The sequence below is a fragment of the Sus scrofa genome, chromosome 10 (assembly GCF_000003025.6).
Source record: "Sus scrofa isolate TJ Tabasco breed Duroc chromosome 10, Sscrofa11.1, whole genome shotgun sequence".
In the NCBI taxonomy this organism is placed as follows: domain Eukaryota; kingdom Metazoa; phylum Chordata; class Mammalia; order Artiodactyla; family Suidae; genus Sus; species Sus scrofa.
In genome coordinates this window covers 16,922,700-16,944,409 of record NC_010452.4, presented here as the reverse complement: position 1 = coordinate 16,944,409, position 21,710 = coordinate 16,922,700, and positions in this window count along the sequence as shown.

The following is a 21,710-nucleotide window of genomic DNA, read 5'->3' as shown; positions in this document are numbered from 1 at the left end:
GTGGCTCTGTGGTAATGAATCCAACTAGGATCCATGAGGACATGAGTTCAATCCTTGGCCCCACTCAGTGGGTTAAGGATCCAGTGTTGCCATGAGCTGCAGTGTAGGTCACAGATGCAACTCGGATCTGGCGTTGCAGTGGCTGTGGTGTAGGCCAGCAGCTGCAGCTCTGATTCAACCCCTAGCCTGGGAACTTCCATATGCCATAGGGGCAGCCCTAAAAAGCAAAAAAAAAAAAACCAAAAGAAAGTACCATTAGTGACATCAAGTGCATTACAATGTTGTCCAACCATCGTCATTATCTAGTTCCAGACATTGCATTACTCCAAAGGAAACTCAGTCTCCATTAGCAATCACCCCCCCCATCACCCCCGCCCCAGCCCCTGGCAACCGAGAATCTGCTCTCCGTCTCTATGCATTTGCCTGTTCTGGACATTTCATATTAAATCGAGTGCTTCTTTTATTCCTAAGACGAAGTTTTATTTTCCCTTGGAAGCAGTAGCCTCCGTCTGGCTCTGCCGCTTTTGACTGTGTGCCTGTGGATGAGTTACTTGATGTTTCTATAGCTTGGTTTCCTCCCCTAGAAAACGAGGATGCCCAGCGTAGGACCCTGTGCAAGGGATAAAGGAGACAGCACTTGCCCAGCGGTTCCTGGCTACCTGGGCACTGTCAGCAATCGCTTTGCTATTTTCTTTTTTATTATTATTATGGCTGATTTACAAAGTTCCGTCAATTTCTGCTGTACAGTAAAGTGACCCAGTCATATGTATATCTTTTTTTCGCATTGTGGCTCACAGCATCACTACACAGCGTTGCTGCTGCAGGGGCTGTGGCTCAATTCCTGGCTAATGTTATTTTCGATTTCACAAGTAAAGCAAGCTCTTTGGAAAAGAGAAATGTACACACAAGAAAACTGCCTACGTCCCCCAACGACGCTGGAAGTTGAAGGTCAGTGGCCACATTGACCTTGATGGCAGCAGCAGCCCCACAGGCAGGCGTTCCGGGAAGTGGACATGAGCCTGCCTCTCTGCACTGTCACCCCGATACTGTGAGCCCTATTTCCTCATCTGTCACCATGGGAAAACCTGAACGGCAGGAGGCAGACGCGAGAAGCAGACAGGGCGTCTCAGTGTCAAGGGCCTGAATCAGAGCAGGGTCTCAGCGGCCAAGGGTGGGAGAGGGCTGGAAGAAGGCAGCGTGCAAGGAGCCCCCTCAGCCACAGGCAGTGCACACAGCGGTCTTGCGGATCCAGGGAGGAGGTGCTGAGTGGGGCAGGGCTGGGTGCTGTTTGCAGCCCTTGCTAACCTTCACATTCATCGCTCTGTGCCGCCATCCCGGCCACTCGTCCCCTGGTCCCTGGGCTCCCAGGAAAATGGGCAGCGGGTAGCACAGAGGACGTGACGTTGTAAGAGCAGGTAGTAGCTGGAGCTCACACGGAGGGTTTCTGGGCCAGGCACCGAGCCCAGGGCTCCCCACGCCCTTTGTCATCTTCCACGCCCCATGTCATCTTCCACGCCTAGGGAGGGGCAGGGTGAGGGCACTCCTGCCACCACAGCCCTTGAGCCCAGCCTGGGAGAGATGGCAGAGGGGCCACCCAGGGGCTGTCAAGGCCTCTGGTCTCCCAGCCACACCTCCTTGGAATCTGAGGAACCACAGCTGCTGCAAAGGGAACAACAAAGAAGGCGACAAAGGACTTAAGTTCAACTCACCAAGACCCTAGAAAGTAAAGGGCCAGGAGCCTCAGGTATTGGAACCTGCTAGATGACACTGAGACTCCCAGGCCAAAGCCACGGGCTCCTTTGAGAAAGCCAGAGCAAGGCCCCCTCAGCTGAGCACACGCCACACGCCAACGAATTGGCAGGTGATCCCTTAATGCACAGCCGACCTGAAACAGGGCCGGGGTCGCTCAGGGGGCCGTGGAAAGGGAGGGTGGCGGACTCCTCGCCAAGGGAAGGCACCCACACTGTTAGAAAGATTTGCCCCGCACTGGCACCATCAACCAACCGTGGTGACTGCGACCATTGCTGGTGCTTCCGTGGGTGGCGCTACCGGAGTAGAGCCCTCTCCTTTTCCATGCCGAGCAGTGCAGGATGGCAGAGGGAACGCCAGGCAGAACCAAGTTTCGTCTCCCCACCAGGAACCAGCTGGGTGGCCGTAGGCCACTCGCTTAACCTCTCTGGCTCTCCATTTGCAGACGTGATAATGAAAGATGTGACTGCAGGAATCTAAATTCCCTTCTGGCTCTCCGTTCTTTTTTTGGGACTTCTCGCATTGACTTTGGGAATCAGCAAATGAGGCCAAGAGAAGCTGTGGCTACATTACTCTTCCAGATTGAGCAACAAACGCCTCAGCCAGCAAGGCCTCCTACAGCCCACAGTTCGTAAAACTGTGGAGCTAAGGCAGATGAGTGAAAACTGTTTGGAACCACTCAAAATTTAAAAGACTAAAGAACTGAATTCTTTTGCCAAAGGAAGAATACTTTTGTGATGCCCCCACTTCCCTTTCCTCTGTTTTCTAACTTGAATTTTCACGAGTAGATTTAATAGACTTCAGAGTCAGCAGAACTGGGATGGAACTCTGGTTCCTGGAGAAGTTAACCTCTGAGCTTCAGTTTCCTCATCTGTACAATGGGCATGTGTACCTTTCCAGAAGCACTGTTGGAGAGGTAAGCAGAGATTTCTGTTGAGTGACACAGAATGCGTTAAGCATGAGGTGCTCGTTAATGTCCACCTTTTTGGCCCTGGTTCTAAAGCAAGACACAAGGCGGGTGTACCACCTTTTCCTCTCGAGTTTCTTTGAGGGGAGTTCCTGTTAGGGCGCAACAAAAACGAATCCGACAAGTAACCATGAGGTTGCAGGTTCGATCCCTGCCCTCACTCAGTGGGTTAAAGATCTGGCCTTGCCATGAGCAGCAGTGTAGGTCGCAGACGAGGCTCTGATCCGGAGTTGCTGTGGCTGTGGTGTAGGCTGGCAGATGTAGCTCCAATTAGATCCGTAGCCTGGGAACCTCCATATGGCGCCGGTGTGGCCCTAAAAAGCCCTAAAAAAAAAAAAGAGTTCCTTTTGGGATACAGACATATTTCTTCTTCCCCTTGGGTAAAGCCCACTGTGTTTTGCACAGCGCTGAGCATAATAAATGAATTCATCGGAGTTCCCGTCGTGGCTCGGCGGAAACAAATCTGACTAGCATCCATGAGGATGTAGCTTAGATCCCTGGCCTCGCTCAGTGGGTTAAGGATCTGGCACTGCTGTGGCTGTGGTGTAGGCCAGCAGCTGTAGCTCCAATTCGACCCCTAGCCTGGGAACCTCCATATACCAACAGTGTGGCCCTAAAAAGACCAAAATAAACAAATAAATAAACACTAAAATAAATGAATTCATCAATTAATGAAATCACTCTTGTTCTTTCCTAAAGCTCTGCCTTCCTTCCTGGAGTTCACACTATTTCTCCCTTCCTCTTCGAGGTGGTGGGTTTAAGGCCTCTCATGACCTTTATCTCAGAGACTGTCCCTTTATGAGGAGAGCTCCTGGCGTTTGCGTCTCCCAGCAGAACACATGTCCCCTGAGAGACGCAAGGCTCCAGGCAGCCCAAGAATGGAAAGCAGAGGCCTCCCCACCACCCCCAAGAGCGAGGCCAGCCCCCTAAGTGGGGGGGGGGAAACATGGCAGTCCCTTTAGTCTTTGTGCTTGTCCAGCCCCAGGAAACTACACAGGCCTTCAGGCTCGAGCGCCTACAGCATCCTTCTAAGTACAGTTTTAGCCCCGCCCTCTCGGTTTCCCAGACTCAGAGCATGAGTGTCAATGGGAGGGAGATGGAAAGAGATGGGAGGGAGAAGCATGTTGCCAAGGAGACTGGAAATATGCCTGAGAGGTAGGGCAGGGAGGCTGTGCTTTCCACCTCCTGGAGCTTGGGTAGCGTTTTGTGTGTCCCCCTTCTCCCTGGGTCAGACTGGAGAAGCTGACTCAGGCTCCTCCTCACTCACCTGCGGAGATTGCCGAGCCACAGTGAAGCCATGGAATCAGTGGATCGGGAACGGCCACGAGCAAAGGGAAGGTTGGCCGCCGGTGGGATTAGCAAACTGCAGGAGGTGGGAAGCCCAGATCCCTTCAGCTTGGTGGGTCCACAAAGCTCAGTGCCTGGCCCACTTGAAATGTTTGTTGAGGGAGCAGATGTGTGAACGCAAGAAGAAATGAGCGAGCGGATGAATGAATGGCAGCCGAAACGAAATTAAACGAGTACTTCCTGTCCCTCTTGGAGGGGCAAAGACCACCATGTCACACATTGTGCTGCTTAGCGGCAACAAGTGACAGAGTCTTTGTCAAAGGTTCCAGGACAGTGGAGAGGGTACCTTGTGGGCAGGCCCCAGGAGGGTAGAGCTGCAGGTGCAGGGAGCCAGCTGCCCATGAAGCAGGTGGGGCAGAGGAGGAGGTGGGCACAGCTGGAGCCTGGGGGAGGTCCCGAGGGAGAGCGGGCTGGGCAAGGGGTGGGGGTATGGCAGCACACTTGGGTGCCCACGTGGTGCTGCACCCTGGCCAAGCACCCTGTGTGTGTTGCCATCTAGCTCCCCCCAGAGTCCTGCAAAGTCAAGACATCACCTCCCCATGATGGAGGAGAAAACTGAGGCTCAGCACAAACAAGAAGCATAATGAAGGTCAAGGGCAGGGAGGGGCTGGGACGGGGAGTCTGGGGTCCGTAGATGCAAACTGTCGCATTTGGAGTGGATAAGCCGAGAGGTCCTGCTCTATAGTGCTGGGAACTACATCTAATCATTTGCGATGGAACATGATGGAGGATAATGTGAGAAAAAGAATAAGTAGCTAGAGAGAGAGAACTGGGACACTTTGCTGTACAGCAGCAATTGACAGAACATTGTAAATCAACGATGATTAAAAACACTTTAAAAAAAAAAAAGAAGAAGCTGGAAAGTGGCAGTGTTGGGATTCGAACCCAGCTTTAGCCCCATTCCAAAGCCAAACTTCTATCCCTCTCCCAGTGCCCTCTCCTGGAGAACACGCGGCACAGTGGTGGGCCTTGTCCATGCTGCTCCCCCGCCACCCTGCTGCCCCCGACCTGTGGCCAACCAGTCCTGCTGACCCGCTCTCCCGAGTGGGTCTTGGATCCGGCTTTCACCCCTAGCTTGGCCACTGCCCAGCCCCACTCCCCTCACTCTCGCTGGAACCACAGCAACTGCCTCCTGATCACCGCTGTCGGCTGCCAGCTTCTATCTCAGTGCTACCCACGGCCCCTTTCCACAGAACACCCAGAATGCCTTCCAGAATGCACACAGACATGTCCCTGCTTGCCCGAGGATGAATCTAGATTCCCTAGGACCTGGCCTTGCCTGTCAGTCCACAGCATCTCTCAATACTCTCCCTCTAAAGTGGACCAGATGGCCACGCCCCCAAAAGATACGCCCACATCCTAACACCTGACCCTGTGAATGGTAACATCATTGTGGATATAATCAAGTCCAGGATCTTTTTTTTTTTTAGGGCCACACCTGTGGCATATGGAGGTTCCCAGCCTAGGGGTCAAATCAGAGCGGCAGCTGCCGGCCTACGCCACAGCCACAGCAACGCCAAATCCTTAACCCAGTGATCGGGGCCAGGGATCCAACCTGAGTCCTTATGGATACTAGTTGGATTCTTTTTTTTTCTTTTCTTTCTTTCTTTTTTTTTTTTTTTTTTTTTGTCTTTTTGCCTTTTCTAGGGCCGCTCTCATGGCATATGGAGGTTCCCAGGCTAGGGGTCTAGTCGGAGCTGTAGCCACTGGCCTACACCAGAGCCACAGGAATGCAGGATCCGAGCTGTGTCTGCGACCTACACCATAGCTCAAGGCAACACCAGATCCTTAACCCACTGAGCAAGGCCAGGGATCGAACCTGCAACCTCATGGTTCCTAGTCAGATTCGTTAACCACTGCGCCACGACGGGAACTCCATAGGTGGGTTCTTAACCCCCAACACGAACTCCCCTAGTTAAGGATGTTGAGGTTAGGAGTTCATCCTGGATTACCCAGGCGGCCCTAAATCCAAGGACAATGTCCTTATAAGAAACAAAAGATGAGAAGACACAGACCTGAAGATGGAGGCAGAGATTGGTGTGCATAGCCAGCAGGAATTCCTGGAGCCACCAGAACCTGGGATTTAAATGTGAAGGAAGGAATGAGGCCTCGCTGACATCTTTTTTTTTTTTTTTTAACTTTTTATTTTAAAATTTTTATTGAAGCATAGTTGATTTACAAGGTGTTCATTTCTGCGGTACAACAAAGTGATTCAGTTATACATATACATGCATTCTTTTCGTATTCTTCTCCCTTACGGTTTATTCCAGAACATTGACGATCGTTCCCTGTGCTCTACAGTAGGACCTGTTTGTTTATCCAGCCTGTATTTCAGAGTTTCCTGCTGACATCTAGATTTCAGACTTCCAGCCTCCAGAATGATGAGAAAATACAGTTCTGTTGTTTTAAGCCAGCCAGTTGGCGGTCATTTGTGGTGGCGGCGTACACCTTCCCTCACAGGGCTCTAGCTGCATTGACTGGCTCCCGAAAGTGGCCCGGCTCTCTTCCTGGGCCTTTGCACATGCTGATCCCTCTGCCCCAAACACCCTTCCACTCCCTTATGGTGTGACGAACCCCTACTCTCCAAGCACTTCTGTGGAAAACTCTTCTCTCTCATTGCAGCTGGGTCAGGTGCTCCCTGCCGTGCGCTCCTTCTTACCATGCAGTCGCCTTCCACAGCCCTCACGCTGCTCTATCATAATATATATTTTGTTTCATTGTTTTATTCACCAGTAAGTTAGTTCTAGGAGGGCAGGGACGTTGTACCCGCAGGGTCTCGTGCATCGTCCTTTCATAAACATCTACCCTCTACCACGTCACTTTTTCCTACCCTCCCACGCCCAAATCAAAGTAGCCTTCTTAAGCAAGAACCCACGAAGAGAAACTAGCATGTCTTTGGCTCCCTGGTAAAAATCTTCCTCTCCTGTGTTTAAGCCCCCCAAATATTTATTTATCTATTTGTTTGTTTGTTTGTTTGTTTATGGGGGGGTGCCACACCCATGGCATATGGAAATTCCCAGGCTAAGGGTTGAATCGGAGCTACAGCTGCCAGCCTACACCACAGCCACAGCAACTCGGGATCCAAGCCGCGTCTGTACCCACACCATGGCTCATGGCAACGCCAGATCCTTAACCCACCAAGCAAGGTCAGGGATCGAACCTGCATCCTCATGGATACTAGTTTGATTCCTTTATGCTGAGCTATGAGGGGAACTCCCCCCCTTCAAAAATTTCTCCAGTTCACCTCCCAGCTCTGGGAAGCTTGAATTAAGGCTCATGCTAGCAGTGGCCGTAAAGAAGCCATTACATGGCCCCAAGCCTGCCCGTGCATGGTACCCCTTTCTCGGGTCACAGTGATGGGCTGTGGGCAGCGAGGTCATCTAGGTCAGGCTAGAATTCTCTCATGGGGACTTAAGCGCAGGTGTTCAAGGGATAACGCCCTCTTCCTTTGGCACTCACTGGCTGGGACGAGGCCAGCTAGTGCCATATCGTCCACATCCAATTCCCGCATCATGTGAGAAAAACCCATTCTCAGCTATAAACACAGAAGAAAGCCCAAGCGTAGGTGGGGAAGGAGAGAGAGCTTAACGGTCATTGCCGCCTGAGTCCTTGCGCCTGAGGCCATTGCCACCCCCAGACCTTCCCAACATGGAACATAATGAATTCCTTTCTTTTTTCAAGAGAGCCTGAGTCCTGGCAGGTGCAACCTTTCTGTCGTTTGGAAGGTACTCTCGTGAGACCTTCTGGGATAGGGGTGGGGAGGAGCTGCAGAAACTTCTGTTTTAGTGAGTCAACACCTGGCCAAGCTCCCCGCCATCAGAGCACAAATTCTTCTCCTGACCTGGCTTCCCAGGCAGGCAGGACAAGGAGATAAAAAGGCTGGGAATGAGCAAACATCTTCTGTTAGTCCCTAAAGTTCTCCCAATGTGGGGCACAAGAATTTGAGCAAAACCAGCCATAACTGGAGTTCTCATTGTGGCTCAGCGGTAATGAACCAGACTAGTATCCATGAGGATTCGGGTTTGATCTCTGACCTCGCTCAGTGGGTTAAGGATCCGGCATTGCCATGACTTGTGGTGTAGGTCACAGACGTGGCTTGGATCCTCTGTTGCTCTGTCTATGGTATAGACTGGCAGCTGCAGCTCCGATTCGACCCCTAGCCTGGGAGCTTCCATGTGTTGCGGGTGTGGCCCTAAAAACCACACACACACACACACACACACACACACAATCCAGCCATAACCAAACCCAACGTTCCTAAAATACTCATATTTGTTTTCTACAGAGTCTGAGACACTGTGAATCAATTAGCCTTATGCTTCTGCACCTTGGCCTTGAGGACCTGACTCTCACTGGGGGCTTTCTTCAAACTCGGATTGTTTTGCATCTTTAGGAAGGAAGCAGTGAATGCGTAAGGAGTGATGAGCCATACACGTCCAAACAACCTGTGTCTGCCATTTAAAACGATCTGAGTGTTTCTCCAGCAGCCTGGTCTCCTGGGGCTCACTCTCTCAACAGGCAGGTGCATTGTCCCACTGTGACCCCATGGGAAGAAGCCAGCACCCTGACGTGGTGAGCCTCATGCGCGGTAACCAACATGGCCAGCCCGCCCCCACTCCAGTCTTGCTCTGGATTCAGGGATTCCTGGGCGGCCAGGTCAAGAACGCACATCTCTTGCCTGTTGTGGCATTCTTCCGACACCATCCTCTCCCACATCCCAAAGGAGAAGAAAGGAATTATGCACCACCACCCCCAACGCTGTGCCCTCAGAGGCACCTGGATTGCCATTAAATAGCTGAGACGTAAGGCCAGCAATGGAGATCCATGGCCTCCCCAGGGTCAGCCCAGTCCTGATTTCATAAAAATGTGTATGCGTATGTGTCAGGATTACCAAAGGCCAGGTAACTGCAGGGAGCTCAGATGGACTAAGTTAAATGACAATTGATTTGTAATTTAAAATAATACATTATTTCATTTAACTACTTGGCCGTGCGTTAGAAATTAATAAGGCGGACCACGAGAGAGGATATATTGTTCTCACTGGCAGATAAATAATATTTTTACCTAGTTTGCCTTTAATTTCAGTACAGAAACGTAATGGGCCCCTGTTATTTTGCCAGCTCAGCAGGAGCCTCATTTTAGGGAACCGCCTCCCCCTCTGCCGGGGGCTGCGCCCTTGCCTCTCCCATACTCCCCGCCCTCCGCAGGCATGTGGTCACCCCAGGGACTGCAGATTGGTACAATGCATGCACCCTTGGCACAGCCCATTGGTTGGAAGAGTGGGTGCCCCATCCAAACAGGCCAATCAGAATTCTCCCCCAGAATTTGGGAACTGCAACTAACAAAAGAAGTCAGCCTTTCCCTGGGTGTCTGAAAATGAAGACATGCAAATACAGAAGCAGTTGGCAGCCTTGTTCCACCATGTGGACTGAGGAATAGAAAATGCCAATCAGCAGAAAGAATCAGAGGCAAGGAAAGGAGAACAAATCCCGACAGCCTCTGAGCTCCCACTTCTAGCCGCTCCCAAGGCCTGTTCATATTCCTCTTTTGGATTCCATTGAGTCCAAGTAGCCTTATAATAAAATTCTTCTTTGGCTTAAACTAGCTTAAGTTGGATTTCTGCTCCTTGCCACCAAAAGAGTTTTAACTCAGATAAGAATGCAGTCCTATTTCAGTCTCACTTACACCCTAATCTTGAATTCCTCAACCATTTTACTTTGTGACTTCAGACTGAAAAAAATAAAAGTGAAAATATTTAAGCTAGACTCTAGTACAAATTAGCCCACAATCATTTTCTTGGGCTGTTTTTTTCTGTTTGTTTTTCACACAATAATCTGGTAGGGTTCTCCTCCATATTGGAGTGGATTAAGTACCTGCTAGAAATACAGAGGAATGACGAGGTCAGTGCTGATGACAAAACACGGGATTTTTATGACATTACTAAGAATGTGATCTTCCCTAAATTTAGAGTCCATTTGTGAGTGTTGTGTGTTCTCCTTTGACCAGCTACCTAACTCAAATGACCTCGGAGCTGTAGACCTATCACCAGTCCCCTTGAACACTCCAAATTCCATGAACCATGCCCACAGCAATGGTCTTTGGAAGTGACCTGTCTACCAGAATTATTAGCCTTTCCGAGGAAACCCTCTTATGCTATTGGTGGACATGTACATTGGTGATGTCACTATGGAAAACAGTACGGAGATTCCTCAAAAAACTAAAAACAGCATTGCCTATGATCCAGCAAACCCGCTTCTGGGCAAAAAAACTATAATTGGAAAAGATATGTGTATCCCTATGTTCATAACAGCACTATTCACAATAGCCAACCCATGGAAACAACCAACAGATGAATGACTAAAGAAGATGTGGTATGTATAGACAATGGAATATTACTCAGCCATTAAAAAGAATGAAATAATGCCATTTGTAGCAACGTGGATGGGACTAGAGACTCTCATACTAAGTGAAGTAAGTCGGAAAGAGAAAGACAAATACCATATGACATCACTTATATATGGAATCTAACATAAAACACAAATCAACATATCAATGAAAAACAAAGACGCACTGACATAGAGAACAGATTTGTAGTTTCCAAGGCAGGGGGGACTGAAGGAGGGTTGTGGGAGTTTGGGATTAGCAGATGCAAACTATTCTATCTAGGATGAATAAACAACAAGATCCTGCTATATCGCCCAGGGAACTATATTCGATATTCTGTGATAAACCATAACGGAAAAGAATATGAAAAAGAATATGTACATGTATAACTAATCACTTTGCTGTACAGCAGAAAGTAACACAACATTGTAAATCAACTATGCTTCAATTAAAAAAAAAAAAGAATTAGCCTTTTCATTTGCAAGGCCTATCCTCAGAAAGGGGCAGGGAGTTGTTCAACCAAGACTCTGCAGAAATGCCGAGCAAGCATGAAAACCTTTGCAGAATGAACAGAGATGGCTTCATAGACCGGAGCCCTCTGCACGTGTTCACAGACAGCTAAAATAATGAACGACAGCTACTGTCATTGTTGTCATTGTTGGCAACAACAATTCCCCCATTCACTTTCCCAAAAGTATGTGTGTAGAGTTAAAAACAAAACAAAACCAAAAAAAAAAAACATGGAACTGAGTAAGCTCTTTTTTTTTTTTTTCTTTTGGCCATCCCGTAGCATATGGGGTTTCCAGGCCAGGGATCAGAGTTGAGGTATGGTTGCTACCTAAGCCATAGCTGCAGCAACTCTGGATCATTAACCTGCTGTGCCAGGCCAGGGATGGAACCTGTGACCCAGCTCTCCCAAGAGGCTGCTGATCCTGTTGTGCCACTGTGGGAACTCCAGTAAGCTCTTGCCTAATATCTGGTTAGGATCTCTCTGGATGCTCCTATTAAACAACAGAAATTAGGAGTTTCCTCATGGCTCTGTGGGTTGAGGATTCTACATTCTCACTGCTGTGGCTCTGGTTATAGCTGTGGCAGGCATTCCATCCCTGGCCTGGTAACTTCTGCCTGCTGTGGGTGCAGCCAAAAAAGAAAAGAGAAAGAAAGAAATTCATCCAAAACCCACTGGGTTGACCAAAGACAAGGAGGTGTGTCGAGCAGGTGCACACATAAGCATTGCTCGATATTAAAAATCCATAGGAGAGAGAATTCCCATCGTGGTGCAGCAGAAACAAATCTGACTAGTATGCACGAGGAAGAGGGTTCAATCCTTGGCCTTGATCCGTAGGTTAAGGATCCGGGCATTGCTGTGAGCTGTGGTGAAGGTCACAGATGTGGCTCAGATATGGCATGGCTATGGTGGTGAAGGCTGGAAGTTGTAGCTCCCATATGACCCCTAGCCTGGGAACTTCATATGCCGCAGGTGGGGCCCTAAAAAGCATTAAAAAAAAAAAAAAAATTCCAAAGGCAAGCAGAAATGCTCAGCAGCCCTGCCCCTGCCCTCCCTTATCTGGGTGTGCCTTTGATCACCACAAGCCTCAGAAGCCTGAATGTCAAATTAGCCACCATTTTCACTCTCATCGGAAAATACTTCCTTGTCATCAGCCCAAATTTAATCAGCATTTCAGTTAAATAGGTTAAAAAATACCCGAGAATTTGGAGCTGGAAAGAACCTCAGCGTCATCTGGCCCCAAGAGTTTATTTTCAAGATGGAAGAAAAGCAGCCCAGGGAGATACAGTCACTTGTTCAAGAGGCACAGCCCGTGCGCTGTGGGCTGGAGAGCAGAAGCAAGCACATCACCCCGACCGCCCCAGGCTCTGAGAAACAAGGGCAGGGCCTGCTGGCTCGTCCCCGCTGGCTGGCTTGCTCGGGGACAGCCCTGAATGCACCGAGACCTAGGTGTGCGAGAAATCCAGGCTCGGGCTCTTCTAAATGCTCCAGGGAGAAAGTTCCAAGGCGCTGGGGGTCGGTGCGGAGGATTTTCAAAGGCCTGCAGCCGAGCCCTGACCGCGGGGACACGGGCCAGGTGTCCCCACGTCCCCTCTGCAGACGCAGGGCTGTCTGGCCTGCTGCAGTCCACCCCGCGCGGGGCGGCAGAGCCGCAGCAGGCTCCCCCAAGCCCGGGCAGCGTTCAGAACACCCCTAGGGAAGCGCCGAGAAGTCCAGGCCCTGGGGGGTGAAGTGCGGGGGGCGGGGGCGGGCGGGGCGGCGGGGGGTCGCGGGATGGCTGGGCGGGTCGGCCTTCTCCCCTGCGGGCTGCCTTCCTCCCTTGGTCGCGGGGAGGCAGAGGAAGGCAGTGACACAGCGGAGCAAACAGAAGTCAGACTGGCGCATCACCGCTGGGAAGAGTGGGTCCGATTGCTAAGCAGCCTGAGTAGAGCGAGGGTTTTCACAGAGCAGGTAGAGTTCGGTGCCAGGGCAGTGTCTTGCTAATCTAGGCAGAGAGCACCTCTCTTGGGTTTTAAGAAGTACAGTTCCAGGGGCGTTTTGTTTTTACCCTTGACACGGAGACTGGAAAGACCATGTGCATTTGTTTCAGCTCAAGACGTGGAAACAAACTGAAGCCAGGCCTTCTCAGCCTTCTGAGTTATTCGGCATCACCTGAAGCCCAGACTCAGCCTGAGCAGAATTATGGATTGTCAGTGAATCCCTCTAAAGTCTCCTAGACTCACACACACACAGAGAAAGTTACCCTTCTCCTTGGCCCTGCTCTCCCATTGAACAATAGATATGCCCAGGACACGTGAGGTTTGGAATTCTATCCGGAGTAGAAGGATGTGCAGGATTTCTGGATCCCTGTTACTCTCCTCTCTGCGTATGGTTTGTGTGTCAGCTGCTACCTGAACAGGGGTGGCAATTCCATATAGGCTGGCTAAGAGAAGAAAACTGTTCTCACTCGGGTTCTATAAATTACTCATATTCTCACTTTAATATCAAGTACGATATGTATTAGAGTGCATGGTTTGGGCTAGAATCAATTTGGAAGGCTGTCAAATAAAAAACAAAATAGGAAAATAAATCCAAAGTAGAATTTATGACATGATTTTACTCCCATTACATTCCACTTAACAAATGCATATGTTTTACAATATCTTTAATAATAATTATTAAACATAGTAAAATACTTCCAAACTTGGCTCGTTGCATAATTGTACTTCGAGTGAAAAAAAAAAAAATTTATCTGAAGCCTTGTCAATATGCCACTTCCTCCTCCCCCAGCTTTTAACAGAAGCAGCCTCCAGTGGAATAATCCAAGCTGTGTTCAAGAAGTTGGCAAGTAGGTCCAATTAAATGTGGTTTTACTGTATTCTGGCGTTTGCATATCTAGTTTGCCAAGAAGTAATCTTTCACAAAAAAAAAAAAAAAAAAAATCTGTACTGGCCCAGACACAGCCTGGATGGTGCAATGCAACACATAAGTTTACCCCATGACTAAGACAATCTTTTTTTCTTAAATAGCTGTGGAAAACGTATCAGCCATCCATCATATTCCTATATGAATCACAAAACCCCATCCTTTATGGAGGCTCTTCCATTTATACATGACAAACCGAAATTCATCTTAATAGCTCTGTTGATTTTAATTATTAAACGCCAAGGGGGTTACTTTCAGCCGCCTGAGCGTGATGTATTTATTCAGGTGTTCTCCTGTCAGATTATCTGAATGAGGCTATAACGACCCTATTGACTATGAAACGCCAGCTCGTCCAAGCTGCAGTCATCCACATTCACAAACCCAGCGACCTGACTCTCAGGGCCTGGCACGGTCCTCTGAGCTTTGCAAATGAAATCCCTGGACCGTTCTCTGCTGATGTTTTACCCACTCTTGATCCCCAGTAGAGGAGTGGATTCTCCCAGCCCCTTCCAACAAACCCTCGCGCTGCATGAACCATCAGCCATACCCAAGGTCCAGATGGAAAGCTGTCAACAAAGAGACTCCTTCCGCTCTGCCTACAGCATGATTCATCCCTGGCAGGAAGACAGGCCGGAGATGGTCCCACCACCTTGACTCCCATAGATGAGCCAGGAGAGGAGCCCAGGTGCCCCGTCCTGGGTTCAGCAGGGAGACATTGGGTCAGAAAAATGCCACGAAACGCACACCCTGCACCTTGCTAGCAACCATGACCAGCTCATTAAGAACACATGCAGAAATGGTTAAACAAAAATCCCCTAAACCTTTTACAAAATTGCCAGTCTATTAGAAGGACTGAGCTCACAGCAAACTCTCCCTTCCAATGTGTGCAATGGAGCAGCTAATGTCCTTTGGACTCTTGTCTACGGCACCAAGCAAGGAGGGGGGGGTGTTGTTTGTTTTTGGTTCTGGCTGTTGTGGTTTTGTTTTTTTTTTTTCTTTTAACTTTTCAAAAAACCAAACTCTTAAGTCTATCCACTCAAAGGATGATTTCACCAAACGTGTATTGTGGAAGTCATTGCCTTGCTCAAAAAAAAAAAAAAAAAATCTATGAAAATGATGAAATAAAAAGGGACATTTGTGTCATTGTATCAAGGAGAGCAAGAAGGAAAAGAAACCCAGATGACTGGGGCACGGATGCTTTTGTGAGTGGCGTGGCATCCAAGAACGGAGTGGACAGGCTGAATGGGGATTTTGCAGTCTGTTTTATGGAGAAGTTGGATCGTAAGCTTGGCAATATTTACTCAAAGTTTCCTTATAAGGAGCAGAGAGCGCTGCATTCCATCGAGTTGTGGACTTTCACCAGGTGCATCTTCCTTCCTCCAATGGATGGATTCGCTATGATGCAATTTGACCATACATTTGCTTTGCACCACCGTGCGGCTCTAACAACACATAAAATAGCACCACGGTGACGTGAGGGCCTGAGATTGAGGTGCTCTGAGCTCTGATCTGCCACACGCCACCTCCCCCTGGTGAGGTCGGAGTAACTCATTTAAAATCTCTGGGTAAATCATTTTCGTATATCTGCTTCCCTGGGGAGCTGTGTTTGTTCCTTATCATTCTATATATGACTCATGTTGGTTTTTAGATTATGAGGCAAGAATAAAATGTAAGCGTTTGGTCTTGGTCTCTCCAGCCTTGAGAGAAAAAACAGAATGCCTGCGTCCAAGTTCGCTTTTTGGATTCGATTAATCAGACAAAGAGAGTTGAAAGGGGCTTTGGGAAACTCATCGAAAGAAACCAAAAGTGTGATGTAAATTACATGAGGGTCCCGGTGTACCTATACACGCACATACCTGCAGACCTTCCTGAGACTGCAGAATCCTTTTCCTTCCTGTGGCACCTGAACTTCCACATTCTATGTCAAAACCGCTTTCTGCAGGGCCTGCTTCGAACTGAAATAAAGTGGAGACTATTAGTGCTCGGTGAATTTCAATCATACAAATTCACATTTAAAAAAAAAAAAAAAATCCGCATGGGTGAGAAGGCAGTTTTAGGGCTAAGGAGAAACTTCATCTTCGTGGAAAACACAGTACAATCACCAGAGTCGTGATGTCACAGCAAATGTACACAGCACCTTTTTCTCTGAGAGCTTAACGCTTCTGCGTGTTCATTTCACACTGTGCTGAGGGAGATAAGGAGAAGGGCATTATTTTTCTGGTCTTTCTTACAAGTGGAGGAATGAAGGCAGGAAGATGGGGATCCTCCCAGGTGCCTCATTTCCTCTTAAGCAGATGATACTGAGAGAAGGAGGTGAGAAACCCTCCAAGAAACCAAGGCCAGTTTTCAGATTAAAAGTGGAAAAGTATTCAATTTTCCCATTTCGGCAGCAAACAAATTTGGAGGTTCTGGTCTGGCTGCCACCCTCCCTCGTGCATCTGTGTTCTTCTGTCCCCTGCTGCACATCCAGCAATAGCTCTGTCAAGCCCTGCAGTTACTGGCCTGCAAGGAGCAGTGCCTCGTGGTGGTTCAACAAGCACCCCTTTCGTGGCCGGGAGCAGAGAGGGAGAGGGTATCCATCAGTAGAATTCCACTAGGGTCTCAGCTCTAGGGGGAGCCTGAGACAGAGGGGCCCGGAATGTCCTCCTTTGACCCCCAAAGCCAGTGTTGCGTGGTGATATTTTCTCGAGTCATTGATAAGATCCAAGTCAGAAAGAGAAATAGCATAAGTCCAATCTAGGGTTCCATGTGTAAATATATAGATAGCAGACAATGAATGGTAAGTGCCATCGTGGTCAATACACACGCACACATCAACTTTACCATTTGGGCGTAACCAGAATGTTGATTTCAGATTCAGACTTGATCAGAGATGTGGGCCGAACAAGGCATTCAACCTCCAAGTGCCTCTAAAGAGGGAAGGAAAAAAAAAAAAAAAAAAAAGGAAAAGAAAACCTCATGCCTAAAAGGTGTCTAAAGGTTTGGAGAATGTATGAAATGTTTGCAAAGTGCGTGAGCCCTCTTGCTTTTCCTTATGCCTCACTCCGAACCTGCTCCTCCACTTTCAGGAGGAATCAACTGGAAGTCACTTTTGCCCCTTGCTGCTCTGAAGTTTTTGTGAGTTTAGCAAGAACACGTGATGCAGCAATCTGTAAGAGGAGACTATCAGACACACACCATAGGTCTTCAAATAATGGGGAATAATTGGGCCATTCTGGCCATTATTATTGCATTATTTTTACAATTTGAATAACAAAATTAACGCATGATTAGAAAAAGCAACCAGCTCAGAATGCAAATTTTAAAATTCAGGATACAGATGTAAGCTAGGAATTGTTTTTGTTTATAAGGCTGAAGAGTTATGTTATTTTAGGAGAGGGGAAAATGATATATATATTATTAAATCAGAATAACAATATGAGGATGGATTGCCTTGTACTTCGAGGGTGCTGTTTGACTGACTTTTAAACAGAAACACTTCAATCATTTTAAAATTCTTCCATGCTGGTCAAGCCTCCAAACTGCCTGTATTTTGACTGAAGTATTATTTTTACTGCAAGATAAGCACCTTTACAAAGCAAATTGAATAAACGATGACAAACACGCCCTCCCTCCCGTTTTGCACAGAAGTGATGCGAGTACTGCTTTGAGGCATCCCTCAAGTAAAATAACATATAAATAGAATGTGAGAAATTACCACGTTTTCTAGACTTCACAGTTAGTAGGAAAAACAAAACTTCATTGTGCCTCAACATAGCCTCTGATTTTTTTTTTTTTTTTTTCCCTCTTAACCTAAGGATTTCATCGAGTTCAGTGTGGTTTATTACACTGAGCCCCTGGAAATGCTTCAGCTCCTTGGTCCACAGGCTCCAGTCTCGCTCACTGGGTATAGGTATGTGGCTTGCTGGTGCAGACTGGTAAATGGGGCTGAGCTCACAGGTAATTTTCACGTCAAACGTATTTCGATTTTTTCAAGATGTAGAGAGTCACATACTATAACAACTTGGTTGGAAAATTCCATTGTGCAATGGTGTCGAAATCCCTCAATGCATAAAAGGTACCCTCTTTTCTAATCAATAAAGGGATGTCGAGAAAAAACAGCAGACTATAAAATATGAATTTTAGTTTGAGTCTCAACAAAAATAAAAACCTAAAGGGTATTCCATCTGCCAGCCTTCAGTTTCTTTTCCATTTGTTCAGTTGCAAAATCTTGGGGATTCTGAAGAGATCTTAAATATTATAGCAAGGGCAATGTGTATCATGTTTATGCTTTGAATATAAACCTCTCCTATTTCTCCCTCCTGTCGTACGCTTAAAACACCCTCTTTCTCAAAGGCAGTTCTTTATAGAAATAAACTTATAAATCAGATTGTCTTGGAATATGGTTCGATGCTCAAATTCTATTCGATGAGGATTTCAAGCACACAGGGAGACAGTTATAAACGAGAAGAAATGGATTTTCTTCTTATGCTAAAAACGATGAGCACAAATTTCTGTGGCAATGACTCACAAGCAAAAAATGCTTTTCTTAAATGTTTAAACTATCTATTATTGTATCATTTTGCTTTTCTAGAACTTATCCAAAGAGACATACATCGTAGGAAGCATTGTTGTCTGTCTAGTAAACATGCAAGAGGCATTGCAGTATTAGCAAACAGCTCCAAAGAAATCATCCACAGAAAAGATCTAGAGATACATAATATAGAGAGATACGTTAGGTGCATGTTATATATATCTATATATAAATTTATATACATATAATTTTTAGTCTGTTTGCAAGAACAGATTTCAGAGTATGAGACGAAAGGCTTAAAGGCTCCAACTTTGATCACAGACCATTTCAGAGCAATAGACATACACAAATGTCAGGGTGTTTGGTAAATCCCTCAAAGGTGAAGTGTATACTGCACTGAGTATGATTTTTTAAAGGAGCTGATTATGTCCATAGTGTTAAGTAATCTATATTTTTATATTTTGCATTTCTGGGGGGCCGCACCCGCAGCACGTGGAAGTTCCCAGGCCGGGGATTGAACCCACGCCACGGCAGCATGATCCAAGCGGATCCTTAACCTGCTGTGCCCCAAGAAAACTCCAAGATACATTCTTTGAGGCTCTGTCACATATCGGAAGTTAGCTCTGGTTTGGCACAGCACACACGCATAAGGTTCTGCTCTTCTTTCAAGTTCAGTTATCATTGTACTTATCTGCATTGTGCATTCAAACAACGGAGTTCATCGCTCTTATGTTTCCAAACATTCAAACACATTTTTCATATTAATGAAGTGGTACATGGGAAGATGCACCATACAAACACACTTCTTACAGACTTGAATATTTGGGCCACTAGGACGTTTGAAAATTCCTATATAGTCGTGTTAAGCATGCATATCGACGTTGAATAAAAACCACTTGATTTAATGATTAACTACAGAGATGATAATAAACTGTAAATAAGTCGTTCCCATGAATGGACTCTCTATCTGTGTCACACGGCCTCTCAAAGCCACTCTAAATATCCTCACTGAAACTGTTACTGACTAATGTGCTACATTTTAAAGCCAAATCGGGTTTTTGCTCCTCTCTTTGCCAAACGAACTAGAGAGAATCGCCTCCTATGGCAAAATAGAGTGCCACTGCAAACCCATTCCTGAAGACGATTAGAAAGGGGCACAAGGGCCTGAAAATTCCAGAAAATTTTTTGTTTTGAAAAAAATTGCTTTGCAAACTACCCTTGAGCCCAAGGAAAAGGAGCAAGCTCACGTAAACCTAGGGATGGCGAGGAAGAGGAAACCAGTAAATGTCAGAATAGAATCAGGAAAGTGCAACAGGTAATTCATTCCTCTCCAAAAAAAATCTGATTTCTTTCAAGGGCTTGACTATTTCAGGAGAAAGCTGTTCTATGAGCCCGAATTATCTGGATAATTAATGCAACAAATTATTAAGTGTAAGCAGATACTTATAAAGTAATTGGGCTCAAAAGAAACACTTTCCAGTTAGGGTTTCATTTCTATGATCTCACCCTTCCTTGTTACAGTGTTTTAAATTTGGAGTTCCGTTTCTTTCCTAAGAAATTACAAAAGGTAATTAGGAAAGATTTTTAAGGGATCAGTTTGCAAAATACTGAAGAGTTTCAATTTCCAAAACTGTAATTGCCTCTGTAAATGAAGTAATATTTGTAAAAACCTCCAGTGTCATCAGTAAGATCTGACGACCACAGCTCTCTTTTTAAGACTATAAAATATTACGAAAATCTAAGAAGGGATAGGAAGCCTAGAAACATAAAATGTTTCCTTTTGTATGATTACACTGACAAAGTCCAAGAAAAAGTGATTCTACGCCTTGGACCAAAGGATCACGTACAGAGGTATTTTGCCATGTTCCTGCAGGCCAAAGGTAGACACTTTTGAACATAAGGGACAAAATCCTGTCAGGGTAATAAACTTGGACTGTAGCCAAAATGACACTCCTAAAAGCGATTTGCTCTTAAAAAATAAAATGATTGCCTTATTTTTTTTAATGGTATTATCACTAGCATTTTAATGGCAAAGGTTTTAAAGAGAAGGATTAAGATCACCCTCCTGAATTTCAAAATCCATACTTCCTCGAGTCACTGTATCTTATCAATAGTTTCAAACATCGAAACAATTAACATTTAGATCAATATCTACACATTAAAACTAAAATTATCTGAGCTTCCTATCCAGAGGTAAGTCAAAGTTTCCCTCGTATTAGAAATCCAAGGATGTTTTCAGCTTTATAAAAACACAATGTAGTCATACAATACAGGACATTTTGAGATCTAAAGAGGTTTTTAATTTTCTTATCTGGTACAATGGAATTTTTGAAGTCAAGTTTTTATATATTTTGTGTTCTATTGATAAATCTTGGGAGAGTCAAGAGTTCTTAAGTAGTGTTACATCGTGGGTTACAAAACCCATCTTTTTTTGGTTAACGGTTCAAAACTTTTACTTGTCATTTTAATTATGTAATTTTAATAAGAGTGTTCGCTCTTGTCTAATCTTCCAATACCTTGTTTGTAGACCGTCACTTCCAGTCTGTTAAAGTAAAACTACTTGACTCACCTATGCGTCCAATAGCATCCTTAACTAGGAAGGACATCCGAAACCTGTATCCTTAGCATGGTATCCTTCTCCGACATCCCCCAGGGTCCATCTCGCACGCAGTGCTGGGCCCACACTAATCTGGGCGTGATTGATTATCTAAAAGCAGCAGATGTTTTCAAAAGTAAGTGAAACCACATATTTAAAATATGCATCAGCCCAGGGTCGAAGGGGGGATCAATTTGAATGGTTTCCAATATGATTATATGAAAAATCAATTTCCTTTTTTAAAAACGGAGTGAATAAACAACTGATTCCTTCACTTACCAAAGGTGGTGATTTGCATAATTGTTCCAGCTTTTGCAAGGACTTTTTTACAAAGTTAGTTCTTCCAAATGTCATGTCAAAATATTGTTTTTATAAGCGAATCTAGTTACGTTGAAGATAACGCCCCTCATTGAAAATCAGATGCTGGTCAGTGGAACTGAATTATAACCCTCAACCTCTCTGGGTGTGACGGTCACGACAGGAACTGAAAATACAGATGCCCTCCTCACCCAGCCTTTTTATCTGCCTGTAGCTGCCCAATAAATGATTTTGTGGAGCTCCAATGTACATTCGCTTTTCATGTAAAGCAATGTTCAGCTGGTTAAAACCAAGGGAGTTGCATGTTATAGAAATCCTGTTTCACCAAAAAAAAAAGGGTGTGTGTGTGTGGGGGGGAACGTGGGATCCCAAAGTAAAAATTTCTGATTGTGCTTTATGATGGCGTCTTTTGGGATTCCCACCC